The following is a 17,272-nucleotide window of genomic DNA, read 5'->3' on the forward strand; positions in this document are numbered from 1 at the left end:
TTCATATTTCAAGACAAGACTCATATCACCAACTCATGAAATTGTTTTTGAGCTACTCAATACAGACTTTGTGCGCCCACCACAGCTGGGCAACTTTTAATCCAATCCATGATATTGTTTAGGTACTATGGCTGCATAACAAACCACTCCATAACTTGGTGGCTTAAACCAATAATATTTCTTTTATTCACAAATCTGCAGCTGGGGCAGGGCTAGATGAGGATAGCTCCTTTCTGTTCCATTTAGCCCCAGACAGGGCAACTTGAAGGCTGGACTTGTGAAAAAGCTCATCCACTCACATGTCTGGTGGCTCATGGAGTCACTGGCTATGGCCTCAGCTTGGACTGTCAGCTGGGATGCCTACACATGGCCTAGCCACGTGACCTGAACTTTCTTACAGTATCCTCGCTGAGTTTCATGGTGAGTCCCAAAATAGAGAAAGTCAAGCAGAGCCATACTAACTTTTATGTCTAACCTCAGGAGTCACATGGCTCCACTTCTGCCACATCCTATTAGAAGTGAGTCATTCAAGTCAATTTAAGATGAGGTGATATAGACCCCACTTTTTGTGGGAGGAGTGTCAGAGAACTGATAGGCATGTGTTAAAATCACCGCAAATACTGCCTGATCTCAGACAGGTGGACCCACCCTAGACTTCCGTGGTCCTTCTCACTTCTACTAGAATGTTCTTCCTTATTTCTCACCAAATGTCTGTCTTCATTCCTAGACAGCTGCATGAGACTGTATCAACTTTGCTCAATATCATATCAGTAGGTTGCACTGTGCCTAAACGTTTATTGCATAAATAAATATTTTCTTGCACACAATTGTTTACTAGATTTTCTTTGCCTATGGTTGCCTAAAGACAGGAATTGTGTCTTATAAAACTCTATATCCCCAGAACAGGCATGGTGGTGTCCAACACAAAGCAGGAGTAACAGATATTTGCAAAATAAATTAATAAATGCATAGATGGATGGCTGGATTTGTTAGCTGAGAATATATGTATATTTGTGTGCGTAGGTGGAAGACTTTTTATCGGATAACCCCAGTAAGGACAGAAATTTAATTTTCTTACTTCTCTACATTCAGGGTTAGGAAGGCACTTAAAATGGAATAAGTAGTCAGTATGTTCATTCAATTTACTAATTAAATGAATAAATAAATGAATTTGTAGTTTGCCTTTTCCTACAGAAATAAATTGAGACATATTAGTTGTCAAATGACTGCAGCTTATGTTATATTTAATGAATTCTATTGTAATTTGATATTTTTTTCACTGACCACTTTGTCTAGTATTAATTCTGACCTAGTAATCGTACTAACGTAGTGATTCTCTAGTGGCATTGATTTCCCCACCCAAGAGATGTTGAGCAACGGCTGGGGAGGTTTCTGGTTGGCTCAACTAGGAGGATGTTACTGGCATCTAGTGGGTAGACACCAGGGATGCTGCTAAAATCCTACAATGCTCAGGTCAGTTCCCCTACAAAGAAGAATGACCTACTCACAAATTTCAATCTGTCAAAGGTTTAGAAACATTGGATTAAAATTCAGGGAAACAAAGATGACTAAGACACTGCTTTTGTCACTAAGAGACTATTACAAGAGAAATAGAAAGGTAAATTAATAATTATAACAGGGTGACTTAAATGTAATAATCTAAATGTGTAGAACAAACAGAGATGGAATAGGGTGGGAGTCATGAACTGACCTAGACTTCATGTAAAAAGTTCTATAGACAGGGGAACAGCTTGTGCAAAATCATATGAAAAACACAGACTGAAATATATACATTTAATAATGCCAAGAACTACTAGGAACTGATTGGAAGGAAATGGAGATCCCCTTTACCAGGGAATGAACACCTAAGATGGACATTAAGGCATCTTTTGATATCTATAAAGGATATTCATCACTGCAGTCATCTTATTCAAAATTTCAATGTAAATTTTTGATTTAATGAATGACAGATAGATTCATGGAGAAAAGGAGGCTTTCCTTTATTTTAATATTAAAATAGAAAACCTCTAAGGCCGGCTGTGGATCCTGACTTTTCTTGGGAGGTGAAGACCCTTCTGTCATCTACATTTCTCTTCCCCTCATCAATTTGTTGCCTCTCAGCTCTAAATCCACCCTTCTCACCCTGCTGTGAAATCTTGCAGCTGGGCCCTGTAAACATTTCCTCTGTGTCAGCTGGTAGAATGTTAGGCTTTCTCAGCAGGAATCAGTGGTGTGGTCCTGAAAGGGGCTGATGGAAGAGAGACATTGTCCTTCTAAGTTTCCGTCCTCAGTTGTTGTTGCTACTATTATTACTATTTAGTGTGAGGTATATGTAACGTATATAGCAATACATATTTTGAAGACTCATACTTTAAAATTTCTTATAGTGTCCACACACCAATAAAAAGTTGGGGCCAGGCAGTATGGCTCACACCTGTAATCCTAGCACTTTGGGAGGTCAAAGTGGGAGAATCTTGGAGTTTGAGACCAGCCTGGGTAATATAAGAAGATCTTTTCTCTACAAAAGAAGAATTTAAAAGTGAGCCAGCTATGATGGTGTCTGTAATCCCAGCTACTTGGGAGGTTGAGGTGGGAAGATTGTTTGAGCTGGGAAGTTGAGGCTGCAGTGGGCCATGATTGTATCACTGCACTCCAGCTCAGCTAACAGAGTGAGACCCTGTCTCAAAAAAAAAAAAAAAGTTGGAGTTGAGAGACTGAAGACAAAAGACCAATCTCTTCTGCCCTCCTATAAAGTCTCTCTTTCAGTTTCTACTTTCTGTTTGCCTTCCCCTTTATTATTTTATTTTATTTTATTTTTAGTTCCATAGGTTTTTGGGCAACAGGTGGTATTTGGTTACATGAGTAAGTTCTTCAGTGGTGATTTGTGAGATTTTGGTGCACCCATCACCCGAGCAGTATACACTTGAATCTCCCTTTAGCTTGGGTAATTCACATGATGAATTACATTGAGTTAGACTCCCTGATTCCTGGATTTAACACTAACCACATCTATAGCTTTGGGCAAAGTATATAAATTTTATGCATTGGAATCACCGTGTTTTATAATTGAGAGTATTTTAAATTGTTAATAAAAGAGAGTACAGTTTACATAGTGCCCAGAAACAAGTAGATAACATAGAAAAAATGCTTTAGAGGGTACTCTGGCATACAATACATGTTCAATACATGTTTTTTACCCTAAGCCAAAAATCTGTCTTCTAACACAGAGATGTGGCCTTGTCTTTGAAAGCATTGGCAGGACTCTTTGACATGAAGACTATGAATGCTACATATATATAACAAGTACTGCATCTCCAGTACTGGTGAGCTAGTAAGTTGGTAAGATAGTTGTGGTGGAATTAGGATCATTGAATAGAGTATTAACAGTTAACATTTATTGTGCAAAATCATGGATGAAGCAATGTTCCAGCTGGTTTTGCATACATTATCTCATTTAATTCTTAACAGCAACTGCATCAGCTCATGTAACAGCAAATGTTCTCCCGTCTTGTAATCGGGGATACTGAAGTGTCTACTGTTTAGACAATTTGTCCGGGTCACAGAGCTAAGAAGGGGCAGTGAGGATTAGAAGCCTGTGAGTTCAGTGATTCTAATGGCTGTATTATACTTCCTCTAAAAACCACAGGTATATGTGTTTTGGCTTAAAAAAATGTATTCGAATGGTGATGCTGGGAAGGACTTTGGCAATCAACCAAACTAACTGCTTGAAAGCCAGGGAGATACTGATGTCCAGGCACCAAGTCACTTGCACACATCTTTAAAGTTAATTTAGTGTTATTTCTGGAACTGGAACCCAGGTCTCCAGGTCTCCTTAGTCTCAGTTCTATGCTCTTATGTGTCTCTTGCATTCTTCCAACAACATAATTAATATTCCAATGTGCATTATTAATTTCCTACATGGTTACTTTTTTTTGGTATCCATGTCTCCCCAGTCAACTATATCCTTTCCATATGGAGTCTTAAAGTCATATAAATGAAATGAGAACAACGTGTTATACAGGAATAAGGGAATAGTTGCTGGATTTTTTAAAAATAAAATGACTTCAATCAGTAGGTATTTATGGAAAAACACTAGAATCTTTATAAATATCTTTATGCTTAAATATATTTTAATTGGCTGCACTAATAAAAGAGAAGGACTTCAACAGAAGCCTTGGGATTAATAATTACTTCGCTAAAAATGATGAATTCTTGGCTGGTATGTTTGCAGGGATTGGGCTGTGAGTCCCTGAACGGCTGGAACCCTGGCAGAGAGGAGCCTGGAGTGTCGAGAGAGGGGCATCACAGAACAGATGCATCCTACAGAGACTGGAGGACTCGGAGCTTGGGGAAGAGACAGTTAAAGCTTCCCTGTGAGAGCGAGTTATATCATGCAGCGCCAGTGCCAGGTCAGCAGTCTGGCTGGAGCTGGACCGGCTGGTGGCGCCAGGCAGTGCCAAGCACCCCTGGCAGCCCTGCAGAGGGTTCTCAAATCCAGATTTCATTCTGCAGCCCCGGCAGTGCTTTGACGACTGCCTCACTAAAGGAAGCTAAAAGCTGTGCCGATGCCTCCCAGACGAGCCTCGTTGGAAGCACAGAACCTTCACGACTCGGAGCCGCTGACACGGTGACAAAGGGAGCCCTGCTCAGGTGAGACAAGGCTCGGGGGTTCGGATGCTGGTCGTCTGGTACAGGTCTCTGCCGTGTGCATGAGAACAAGTCCGTCTGCCAGGCTGGACACTGCTATCAGACAGATTGATTTGCTGAGAGTCTTTCGGCATTTCCCTAATTCCTTTTTGAAAAGCAAGAGCTAGGCTGATCATGCACCTGGGTCATAAAGCCCCCTCTAAAATCAAGGAGATGGCTTTAGAGAGGATCCAGCTCAGGAGAAGTCTAGCTCTGACTCTCGGATGTGTCAGCAACTGCCCTGAGTCTGCTCGGCAGGTCCCCAAAGGTGATTCCTCTCCGTAGCGTAGTCTGTGAACTCATCATGGCAGGCTGGCAGTGGACTATTCCAGGGGGTCTGGAGTGCTGAGTTCTAGTTCAGAACCTGTCCTAGCAGCACCAGGAAGCCCTGTGGTGTTGGGCAAATCACATAACCTCTTGGTGTTTCTGTTCTCCATTGAAAAAGATGGTTATGAATTTGCCATGACAGGTGGAAGCTCTTTAGGGATAAAAATTGTGCCCTATTTACCTTTGTTTGCTGAGTCCTTGGCACAAGGCCTGGTGTTTGACACACCTAAAAATTACCCATGGACTCGGTCCTTTGAGACAGAAAAGGTGATGATAAGATGCAGATGTAAACTTGGAAAGGCCGCGAGATCTAGGTTATAGTCTCAGTGAAATCAGCTACCCATTGAGAGCCCTGTAAAATGAATACAGCCAGGTTTTGTGCTCTGTGGTGACTCAGTGCAGATGTGAGTCAATCTTAGGCTCATGGTGGGCACTTCAGCAGGTGCCAGCCCTGGTGGCCTTAGCTTTGTGGATGTCAGACCCCAGCGACAGGTCTAAGGGTTGGAGAGGAGACGGGAGTGATCTCAGGCTCTGGGATGAGGGCGTATTTGGAATAGTATGGCTGAAGCCCTGTCATGATGACCAAATGGCTCTGATGACTCTGAGCCATTCCCCAGTTGGAGTCAACCTCCAGGATGACTGATCCACTGGGCAGGTTCTGGTGTTAAGAGACAACACGGTGCTCGCAGTCAGGCAGATGTTCTTGTTTCAATACCAAACAGTTACATCCAGAAGACAAATAGGACCGTGTTAGCTTCCTGATTAAATCTCCCTTACCTCCCTCACTTCCTTGGGGGCCCTGTCGAGCTTCCTCCTTTGCCTGACTGCGTTGATATTGGAGTGCGTGATCTCCATTCTCTTGCTACTAATTCCCTTATTTCAAGAGATGCCCTGCTTCATTGCTTCTGTGACAACTATTGCTTGTATTTTCCTGCTTGCTTCCCAATATTTCTCATCTTCATGCCTCTGCTTAAGCTGGGCTCCCCCTCCAGTGACCTGAATGATTTGTATCCATTGTTTAAGGCTACGCTGAGCTCCGGCTTCCTTCGAAACAGCTCCCTAGGCTCTTTTAGGTGTTTCTCTCTTGTCCTGAAAAACACCCAGCGTCGTATCTATCACACAGATTGTACTGCCGTTATCTACACCCTGCCCCACTCACCTGTGCTCCTTGAAGGCAGGGACTGTGGTTTCACATCCTGATATATTCAGAGTCTAGTACAGTGCCTGGCTTACAGGAGGGAGAACCTTGTCCACCTGTGGGGAGGAAGAAAGAATATCCAATTCCTGGGAAGATAACAGGGGACATCCAAGAGTTTCATGGTCCTTAAGAAGATTGTGGCTCTAGATGACAACAACAACCAGGAAACAAAGCAGAAGCCCAGAGCCCAGACACCAGCGTTGGGGGTCTCAGGGAGGCTGCAGCTCAAGAGATGGGGGACACGGGTGCTCTGGGCTAACTGCAGGGAGAGAGATGCCCACAGGTGAAGGCGCCCGGCTCCTGCAAGGCAACCAGCCTTGGTTTGAGCTATGCTGGATGGAGTGGAGGCTGAACCCTGGTCTCACAATGGAAGTGAGATTGAATGGTGGGGTAGACAGTAAGGTCAAGCACTCAGTGAGGATCAGTTGTATTGTTAGGTTATTTATTCCAGCACTGATTTGCTCCCAGATGACGGTATGTTGTTTTAGGACTTGGATAATTTGCACAAAGAGGTTTTTAGGGCCCTGGCTTTGTCCCAGAATGGAAGCCTGAGGCCCTCTTGTGTAGGCAGTGAGGAGATCTTCCTGGTGGAGCCTGGGTGCATGCAGGCCCTGTTTCTAATTAGCCATGCGGCAGGACAAGGAGGACCACAGCCTCCATGGTTCTTCCTGTTGGATGTGACCATCCTTTGAGCAGAGATTGCTACAAAGGCAAAGCTGGAACAGCATGGATGCCTAACTGTGCCCATGAGCCAGAGTCTTTGGGTTGTGTCCGACACATCTCACACTAGTTTAGGCAACAGAGGAAATGTATCGGGTCAGGTGACCAGAAAGATCAAACACAACTTTGACCCAGCTGGACCCGTGGGCTGAATAAAGTCAACAAATATAAGTATTGTTTTTGTTCATATTTTCTCTACTTCTCAAGTTTGCTTTTTTTCTGAGTTCTCTTTCATACAAGCAAACACTCTCCATGGACTGTCAAAGAGAACTCTGACAGTTCTCATTAGTAACTCCAGTGATAAAAGAGGACCCCTTTCCCTAGAGCTCACGCTAAATCCTCGGGTCCTTTGTTTGACCTTGTTTGGCTCCCAGACACATCCCAAACACAGCCCTGGGGTCGGGGGATGCAGTGTTCTGAGAGGCCCAGCCTGGGTCAGTCCCTTCCCTGGCCCCGCCCCATCCCCATATGAGAAGTGCATGCAATAGAGCTACAACCCAAACTGGCAGGGCAACAGGGGAACTTATAAATTATCTGGTTGACGTCCCTCATTTTAGGTTTATTAATTTGGGAAAGGAGCAGTGCTGTGAACATTTTATATACTTACTGGTTACAATTTAGAGAATTAAAAGAAGGGAAAATAAATAAAAACCGCGCATAATTCTCTAACAGTTAAATGTACTTCTGATCATTTGATGTTTCCTAAATACTTTTAAATTTATCTACATCATTTGAAATATATTAATATTTTGGAGCTCTGAATTTACCTTAACCGTTTTTCCTTGTCATTCATTTTTAAAAATTATTTAATGACCTTCCTTAGCACGAATGTACACATTTATCAAAATTCGTTCAGCCATTCCCCTAGTATCAATACCTTCTTTTTAGGGCTGAAGAAATTGAGGTCTAGAGAAGGTAAGTGATCTTCCAAGATTGGCGGCAGAGCTAAGACAATCTTGTTTATACCTATTTACCAAAGTTAAACTATCTACCTAAGGTCTTTATCTCTCTCTATATATAGATAGATATCTGGAAGACATGAAAAAGTGATTACATTTTTTTTCTTTTTGGTGGCTTTAAGAATTGACAGACAGGCCAGCCATGATGGTTTATGCCTGTAATCCCAGCACTTTGGGAGGCCGAGGACGGCAGATCATCTGTGGTCAAGAGTCCGAGACCAGCCTGGCCAATATGGTGAAACCCCGTCTCTACTAAAAATACAAAAACTAGCTGGGCGTGGTGGCAGGCACCTGTAATCCCAGCTATTGGGAGGCTGAGGCAGGAGAATCACTTGAACTTGGGAGGCGGAGGTTGTGGTGAGCTGAGATTGCGCCATTGCACCCTAGCCTGGGCGACAAGAGCAAGACTCCATCTCAAAACAATAAATAAATAAATAAATAAGAATCGTCAGATAAAAAAGAGAGACATATTTGAGCTAAGTAAAATGCTCTCCAAAAATGAGGCCATCTGAAGCCCTGACGAGAAGTTATCCTCAAAGGAGAGGCCAGTGTAGCAGGTAGAAGTTGGGTTAGTTACCGCGGGGTGTGGGGAGGGCATCAGCAGTGAGTTTTTCTACATTTGCAAAGATGGAGAATATATTGACAATGCACACTCTTCATGAAGGGCCACATGTAGGTGCTGCCTCTGCCTGTACATTTTCATCCATTTCACAGATATTGATTGTTCCCCTACTCTGGGCCAGGCACCGTTCTAGGCACTGAGGATAAGCAGAGAGAAAATAGGAGCTGTGCTCTGAGGGAGCACAGCTAGGCATGAAAGGTGACACCGAAAATTAGACAAAGAAATAAATGAAAATGAAGAAGACAAGATGGAGATGGGTGTTAACTCAAATGGTGAGTAATGATGAGGACTGGAGAGTGTTGAATTGGGACTAAGTCATCAAAGTGGCTACTCAGGAAGTGAGGATTTGGTTGAATTGTGAAGGAGAATACAGGCCGGAAGAGAGAGCATCTCAAGCCAAGGTGAGCTGGTGCAAAGGTCCTGGGGTAGGTGGCGCAAGGCTTGTTTGAGGAATAGAAGGAAGGCCAGCCTGTGTGGCCCATGGCTGAGGCTAAGAGGAAGGTGTGGAGCCAGTCTAGACTGTGGTCAGGGAGAGGTAGGGCCAGGTAAGGGCTTTGTATTTCTTTCAAAGTGTTCTGGGAAGCTCTGGGGAGTTTTGCAGCTGGGTGGTGCCATGCTCTCATTTCTATTTGGGAAGATCACACTGGCTTCTCTGAAAGTGCAGATTTTATGGAGCCAGGAATGGCAACAGTGAGACTGGTGAGGAGGTTATTGTGAAGGTTCCGGCAGAACACCCTGGTGCCTTGTACTGGCTTGGAAAAATCACCTGGGAGGGGCTGCGCGGAGATCAGGCCACAGGTCACAGCAGATTTGAATGGCGCTGGTGACGGGATGGTGAGTGGTGGCCTGTTTAGGGAAAAGGGAAAATTAAAGAGAAGCCTTACCATTTTTAAAACACGTGAGAATTTAACACCCAATCTGTTTTCCTTCATTTTCTACTTTGTTCAGGAGAAAAGTAGACAAGAGGGAGAAATTGAAATTCAAATAACCCAACACTCAGGCAGATTGCCTGGCGGCATGCTTACCTCCCATCAGCACAGTGAGGGAGGGGCCTGCCTCACTTCACAGATGAGGCAGAGTCCCTCAGCTCCTTAGGGGTGGAACTAGGATTGGAAACCACTCCTCCTGGCTCATCTTTTCCTGCTAAGAGTGCTGCACCAGCTCTGGAGGAAGCCTCAGGAGCGGTTACACAGGTCTCAGCTGCCTGTGGTATTTGAGTGGCCATGGAGGATGGAATTTATGCTGCTGGAATAATTAGAGCCACTGCCCCTCATCCGCAGAGAAGACACACCATTCTGTAATTGCAGAGCTCCTGTGCCTCGCTTTCGAATTGGTCATAAGCTGGAGGCTGGTGTTCCCTCTCCTCACCCTTCAGACCCAAGTTCCCCAACTCCTCTCACCGCCCCCAACCACCCCTTTAATGACCCATAAACAAGCAGCTAAATGCACCACGCTCTGAGGGGCTCCAGCGAGGGGAGGAGGTGACTTTACTGAAGAAGGGCTGCGCCCGAGTTACTGAGTCAGCGAAAAGGCACCTTTATCCAAGCCTAGAGCAAAACACAATCAGCTTTCGCAGGAGTGGTTTCCCGGCCATGAGCTTGGGGGACAGGGCTCATGGCCCTGCAACGGGGGCTGCCAAGGGCCCAGGTTCTGTGCTGGAAACAAGAGCACTCTGATGGACTCGGAAATACGGCGCTGAGGTGGGTGGGCTTTAGTCAGAACCGCCGCCCCCACGATCCTGCCCCAGGCTTCTCTCTCAGGCTTTCCTTGCAGGCCCTGCCATCCTGCGTTCCTTAGGAAGCGGCTGTAGTTCCACTTTAGGCTGCCAGGAAGCCTCCTCGTCCCCTCTTCCCCCAGCTTTACAGCGTTCATTATTTACCTTCCATTTTGCACAGTTATATCACTGGAGTTTAAGAACACTTTCTATGTGTAGAACAAGCATTCGCACAGGCCACAACATACAGTGAGCTGTTTTGTGCCATGTGTTGTGCTACTGTATGCAAATTAAAGATGAAGTTAACATTCTCTGTTGCTGGCTTTTCCCGGTATGTAGGTATCCATTACAGACTTCAATTCTTTGTAAAGATTTCAAAGGAAGAAATTCAGAGAGATGATGTGAAGGTTGTGAAATTCCTCATCATAAAATCAGAAACTGGTTAAAGCTGGAACATGCAAAGCCAATATTGATTTCAGCAGCAAAACCAAAATCAGGACAAACAGACACAAGATTTTCATAATTAAAAAAGAAAATGGTCTCATGTGAAGAGATGTTATCACCGTAACATGTGATATGATGTAACTTGAGGATGCTTTTGGATACGCTGCAATAATTCAGCTAACACTAACACAAAAATGAAAGAAATTTTTCCACATCTGTATTATTAGCAAATGAATTAGGCAATTAATAATTTGTTTGCTCTAAAATGTCATTTTCATAAACACAATTTAAGCATTATATTTTTATGATATCTTTCATTTTAAAGTTATTTTTACTTAGTGTTTATTGCATGTTAATGCGCTCTCTTTCTGTTCCTTTTTTATTGTCAAAAGTCCATACCAGGTAGAGATAATTTTTGCTGGCTACTATAATACATAATCTTGTTAGAATATATTGGCCCATAATAACAAATTGTGCATTTATCATAGTATGTGTTTTACCAAAATAACTCCTTTCATGTAACCCTATTACAGAAAAAAAATTCAGTGTTTATTATTTTGGTCCATTTTTATTTTGTTTCTTAAAAAGTGCTTTCACAAATACAGAATAATTAATCTACTCATGCTCTAAAATAAGGATTCTAGTCCAGATAGCTGCAGAAACATAGATCGAAAAATCACTTATGTTGCCTGAGGGAGATGGTTAGGAAACAGTACTGAGATAAGATATAATTTAAAAAGGGTTTTGAAGAATGCATAGGAGTTTGTCAAGCTGTAAAGGAAGAGAGGGACATCTCATAGTGTACAGCCCAGACAAGCAAAAATCTAGATAGAGAAGTACGTAGTATATAGTGTCAGAACAGTAGGAGCTAGAAATAAAAAATATGAAATCTGTGTAGTGCAACAAAAGCTATAACCCCAGAAGAAAGGCTGCATGTTAATAAATACAAAAGGAGGCCAGGAGAGGTGGCTTGCTCATGCCTGTAATGTAATCCCAGCACTTTGAGAGGCCAAGGCAGGAGGATCACATGAGGTTAGGAGTTCGAGACCAGCCTGACCAACATGGTGAAACTCTGTCTTTGCTAAAAATACAAAAATTAGCCAGGCATGGCGGCAGTCACCTGTAATCTCACCTACTCGGGAGTCTGAGGCAGGAGAATCGCTGGAACCCAGGAAGCAGAGGATGCAGTGAATCAAGATTGCACCATTGCACTGCAGCCTGGGTGACAGAGTGTGACTGAGTCTCAAAATAAATAAATAAATAAATAAACAAATACAAAAGGAGACAGTGAAATTGAGCTAGGCCTTGAGAATGGGATTTGAGCCCCCTGGCCTTCTCCATTCTATTCTCACCTCTGTCTTCTCCAAAGCAGCCCAGCTTTGGAGCTCCAGGTTGGTGGCTGCAGGAGGCTTCAGATCTAATTTAACTGGTCTTTTCAGGGCCACCTATCAGCTTGCACCTCCTCCAGGAAACCGTCCTGGCTCTCCAGCTCCCATAGGCATGTCCTTCTCTAAGATCTTGCAGTCCCTTCTCGTGAATATTTAGAATCAGTGGCTCCTATCTTTCTTCTTCCCATTTTCCACTTTTCAGGTCTCTCACTTGGCCTGAAGCACCTTCCAGACCCAAGAACTTCCCACTTCCTCCACGTTCTGGCTCACAAATTGAATAGAGATGCTTGTGGGGTACACACAGCCAACTGCTAAGCAGCAGGGGTAAACTCCCAGGGCTGAGCAGGCCCAATCTTGGTACACTTGGAACCAGACACTACTGCCAGGAGGATTGTGCTAACCCATTGTCCTGCTACTGAAGCATTTGGTCCATGAACCAGCAGTATCAGTGTGCCCTGCAGGCTTGTTGGAAATGCAGATTCTCAGGCGCCACCTCCAGACCCATGTGACTTGTATGCACCAGGAAGTCAGAGAAGCTCTGGTGTTGCCCCCACACGCTACTCTCCTGGGTTAAGCAGAGGCAGGTATAGGTAAAGAGAGGAACTTCCAGCAAGGTCTGGGGGCCTAGCTACTTTCCTGGCAGGGAGCCTGGTGCAGCAATGGTAGTGGCACTTAATCCTGCCTGAGTGCAGGCATTGTCCAGTGTGAACTGATGCCGGGCCCTCTTCTCTAAGATCTGATTAAATTGGTCTGGGATGTGCCCAGGAATGGGTCCTGTTTTGTTCCCAGATTATCCTAATCTGTGCCCAGAGTGGACCCAGTGGTCATCATAGGATAGAACATTCTCCTCCCCAAGAGAACAAGGGATGAGGAGGCCAAGCTGTCCCATTGGCATGGCGCTCAGCTGCCAGGGCCAGGTTTCTTTAATCAGCCTGGCACAGGGTAGCTGGGCACTGAACATTCAGACCTGGCATGAACCCAGGCCAGAGAATAGCTTCCAGGGAGAGCCAATATTATAACTATATCAGTGGAGAGGCTGTGTCCAAGAAGAGCCCTCTGGGATGGTAGAAATGATTCCTTCATTCACTTGTAGAGAAACGGGGCTCCAGCCCCGGCACTGATGGGAAGTCACTCCTAAGGGGCCCTCCAGCAGCCCAGCTTTGAAGCTCCCGGTTGGTGGCTGCAGGCTTCAGGGTGCAGCCCTGCAGTGGCCTTTGCTGCTAAGATAGAATCAGAGCCCTTCGCATGGCATATGAAGCCCCAGGGCCTGATCCTCCCTTGCCTTTCAAGCCTCGTTTTTGTCATTCCTTGCCTCAAAATTCACGTTGCAATGAAGAGTTGCACACAGTTCTGCACACACAAGACAGCTGTCTCCTCTGACTGTTTTTGGATGCCTGTCTCCTTCCTCAGGGGCTCATCCACATTCGTGCTCCTCACATGTGCAGCATCATCACTTTTCCTAGGATGACTTCTTGGTCCTGGCCCAGTCTGGGCTCAGCATTCTTCTCTGTGATAGGCAGTTCCCACCTGCCACAGACAAGGATGTCAAAAGCCTCCCTAAGTCATCTATTGCCACCTCCATCCTCCACAGAGCCTGTGTCCCATGTCCATCTTCAGAATCACAGGAAACTGAGCAGTGTCTCCAATCTGGCATTGCATAGTCAAGGTGTCTAACGTTTGGGCAAGAAAACGTGAACTGCCCTGGGAAACCCACACAGGACTTTTCCTGACATTCAGCTGGACCTGCCCCACTGAAGCCTTTCTCTGGGTTCCTGCCCCAACACGAAAAGCTCCAATGGCATGGGAAAGCAAACCCTAGGGCCAGGGTCAGCCAACTGCAGCCCACAGGCAGAGGCCCAACACTGCCTATATTGTAGCTAAAGCTTCGTTGGAGCACACCCACACCCACTTGTGGCCCTTGGCAGGGGAAGTTTGCCAACCCCTGCTCTAGAGAACCCTGAAACTGACCCTTGGCATCTGGGGTACTGCTTCTTGTCCTAAGCCTAGTCTTATTTTCTTATTGCATGTGAACATAGATAACAGATTATGTCTAATAAGATTGAGTTTTAGGGTTCCTGAAAAGGTGTAGAACTTGGGGTCAGATGCCCTGGTTTTAACTTCCGGTTCTGTAGTCCACAAGGTCTAGGGCCTTGAGAAAGTAAGAAAATGCCTCCAGTTCTTGGTCTCCTTATCTGTCCAGGGATCAATCTCTACCCTCCAAATGGATCTAAGGTCTTGGTGAGTAAGGGAAAGGCTTTCATGCCATTGAAAATGCTGCCCAATGACCCTCCAGAGGAGAGGGTGTCTTGCAAATCCATCTTGTTGGGAGGGGTCTGTTTGTGAGTGACATTAGATCTCTGTCCAAATTTGCCTTAAACTGCAGCCAACTACTTCTGGTGCCAAATTCTACCGTCTCCTTCTTACTTTTTTGCTTTTGCTTCTAATCTCTTCTACCAGGAATGACCCCAACATCCCGTCTCTCCTTCAGACCAGACCTGGGTGATGCTGAGCAGGAGCCCCTGCCTCAGGCACCTTTTATCTCAGTCCAGCCTCATCCCACCCTTTTCTGACCATCCCACACCAGGGGCACACACACCCACCTCTCCATCCAGGGTACTGGCCAAGCTGAGCCTTTCCTGGTGATACCTCGTTCTCCCCAGCAGTGAGCACAGAGGCTCAGCATGTGTTTGCTGAGTGGACTTCACCCATTCCCTATTTTCTTTCTCTCTCTCTCTCTCCTTCTCCACTTCCCACTTGTTACCGGTAGCTGACAATTACACAACAGCAGAAAGAGGTGAAGCAGGCAGTGTGGGACCAGAGAATAGACAGGAAGAAATGAGCTAGCCCAGTGTTGCACCCATAAGCTCAGATTTTGAATAAAACATTCTCTATCCAACAGGACTTATCATCTTATCATCTGTAGGATTACCTGGAAGGTAGTAGGGAGAGAGAGTTTGTCATTTGTGGATTGTGAGCACAGAAGTGTGCGTGTGCTTCCCCATTATTTGTAAAGAGGTAGCCACTATATCCCGATCCATTTTGCACTCACATTTTGTCCCTGGATGGCAAGGTAGAATTGATTAGAAATAATGGCTGGGAGCAAGCGGGGAAGAGAGGGCTAACACAGGCTCAGCTTGCAAATCTGAGTCTGGCTCACTGTTGAGATGATGCGGGGTGCAGGCAGAGTGACCACAGAGCCTGTACCTCTACATCCTGGTCCAGGGCTGCAAGAAGCTGAATCTTGGCTTCCATGCCATGCCAGGTCTCACACAGTTTTCATGGTTTTATTGACAAAAGTGATTCAATGACTAAAATTAAACAGAGTGAGGCATTTGAGACCATCAGAAAGCCATGAATCAATGTGGGAATGGAGTTGCCCAGAAGGCTGAGCATTCATCTTTTAGGCTTCTTAACTTTTTCATACTTAGGTCATTTTGTATACAGATCCTTTAAATTTATTACATAATTTTCTTTCTCCTTAAGAAGAGCAAACAGGCCAGCGCGGTGGCTCAAGCCTGTAATCCCAGCACTTTGGGAGGCCGAGACGGGCGGATCACAAGGTCAGGAGATCGAGACCATCCTGGCTAACACGGTGAAACCCCGTCTCTACTAAAAAATACAAAAAACTAGCCGGGCGAGGTGGCGGGCGCCTGTAGTCCCAGCTACTCGGGAGGCTGAGGCAGGAGAACGGCGAGAACCCGGGAGGCGGAGCTTGCAGTGAGCTGAGATCCGGCCACTGCACTCCAGCCTGGGTGACACAGCGAGACTCCGTCTCAAAAAAAAAAAAAAAAAAAAAGAAGAGCAAGCAATGCATATTGTGACGTAGCGCAGTGATACTTCCGGAGTTCCACAGTGAAGTTTCTCTGCTTTTTCAAATAGCCCCAGGTTACCATATCTTTAGCTTTTCTATGTTCATTTTGGTAGTTTTCAATGTTTTATCTTTTTTATTTCTCTGTCAGTTGTCATCTCTTACTTCTTCTGCTCTTGGTGCATTTCCCTATAATAGCAATGTTTCTCAGGGAATATTTTTTTCTAATCTAGAGAGAACTAGAAATATGAATGAGGAAGCTGGTTAAATATACGTATGCAAATTAAGAGCAACCTGAATTTGAGTGAAGATTTAGAGAGTTCTAAAGAAAGTCCAGGACATGGCATTTGTAACAAGGATTTTGTAGATTTCACTTCAACTGATACAGAGGTTTTATGTATGCATGTTCTTATTTGTATCTTATTGTTGTTTAGTTTCTTGTTTTGTAGCTTTTGTCCATTTTACTAATTAATGAGATTGCTAAAAGGCTAGGTTAAGACTATTTGAAGTATTTTGACTGCAGCATGAATATTTCACTTTATATAATGATATAAAATGTTCAGGTTCAATTAAGTTGTTCAAATGCCTGATTGAGTGGCTAACAGGTATGAAACTCCTCTAAGTCTAAGACATGATTCTATTCTCTGAAGGTGACTCAGGAAGGGTAAGGGAGTTCATATCCCACATGCTAGACAAGAGCTTGAGTGCCATGACTTATGGACTCTCTAAGCTTTCTTGGAGAAATTTTCTGGATGGTTGAACAAGCTCGCCAAGAAAAGACAACTTTCTCTTTTACTCTTTTCATTGAAAAGATGACTGCAGGCATTCACCATCTCAATTTTGGTTACTCACCTATTCGTATTATGTTTTAAATATAAAATATGCGTGCTTTTGACCTTTATTGCAAACAGGGTGTCATGAGCAACATCTTCTGCTCCCTATGGCTGGTGCCTTTGTGTGTGTGTGTGTGTGTTTGTGTGTGTGTGTACATAAAATTTGTCAAAAGGGTGCTTTGATGGCCTTGGGTCACAGGTTAGTATTTGCCAGATGAATGACAGTGACACCCTCAGTTCGTGAATTCCATGCCTGTATATATTTGTATAATGAACTAAGTGAGGGCTCCTCTCACCCCAGACCTGAGCAAAGAAGAATCGTCCTAGGAAACTCAGTCCTTTTGACACAGACATGGCAAACCCAAGGAGCCACACAGGCCAGGCAGCTGACACAAGGAGCGGAGTAGCAGGCGCCGTGCAGCAGGGAGACGCGCCCCATCTGAGTTGGATGGCTTATCATTGCCAGGGGACACACACAGGCCTGGGGATGCCACATAGTCTAGAGTCCCACAGGAAGCTAGAGATCTCAGGCAAGGAATCTCTCGACTTTTAAAACCGTGTGCAGAGCAAAGA

General features: G+C 44.7%; 1 long non-coding RNA gene across 1 annotated transcript in view; it reads left to right on the plus strand.

Moving 5' to 3' along the window:
* Positions 1–4,415: 4,415 nt before the first annotated feature.
* LOC108545155 (uncharacterized) overlaps positions 4,416–17,272 on the plus strand; it is a 41,930-nt gene continuing 29,073 nt past the window's right edge. Inside the window, exon 1 of the long non-coding RNA XR_001890063.1 lies at positions 4,416–4,650. This is a non-coding gene — a long non-coding RNA (uncharacterized LOC108545155). The remainder of the gene's footprint in view (positions 4,651–17,272) is intronic.

The sequence above is a fragment of the Rhinopithecus bieti genome, unplaced genomic scaffold (assembly GCF_001698545.2).
Source record: "Rhinopithecus bieti isolate Rb0 unplaced genomic scaffold, ASM169854v2 scaffold_27010, whole genome shotgun sequence".
In the NCBI taxonomy this organism is placed as follows: domain Eukaryota; kingdom Metazoa; phylum Chordata; class Mammalia; order Primates; family Cercopithecidae; genus Rhinopithecus; species Rhinopithecus bieti.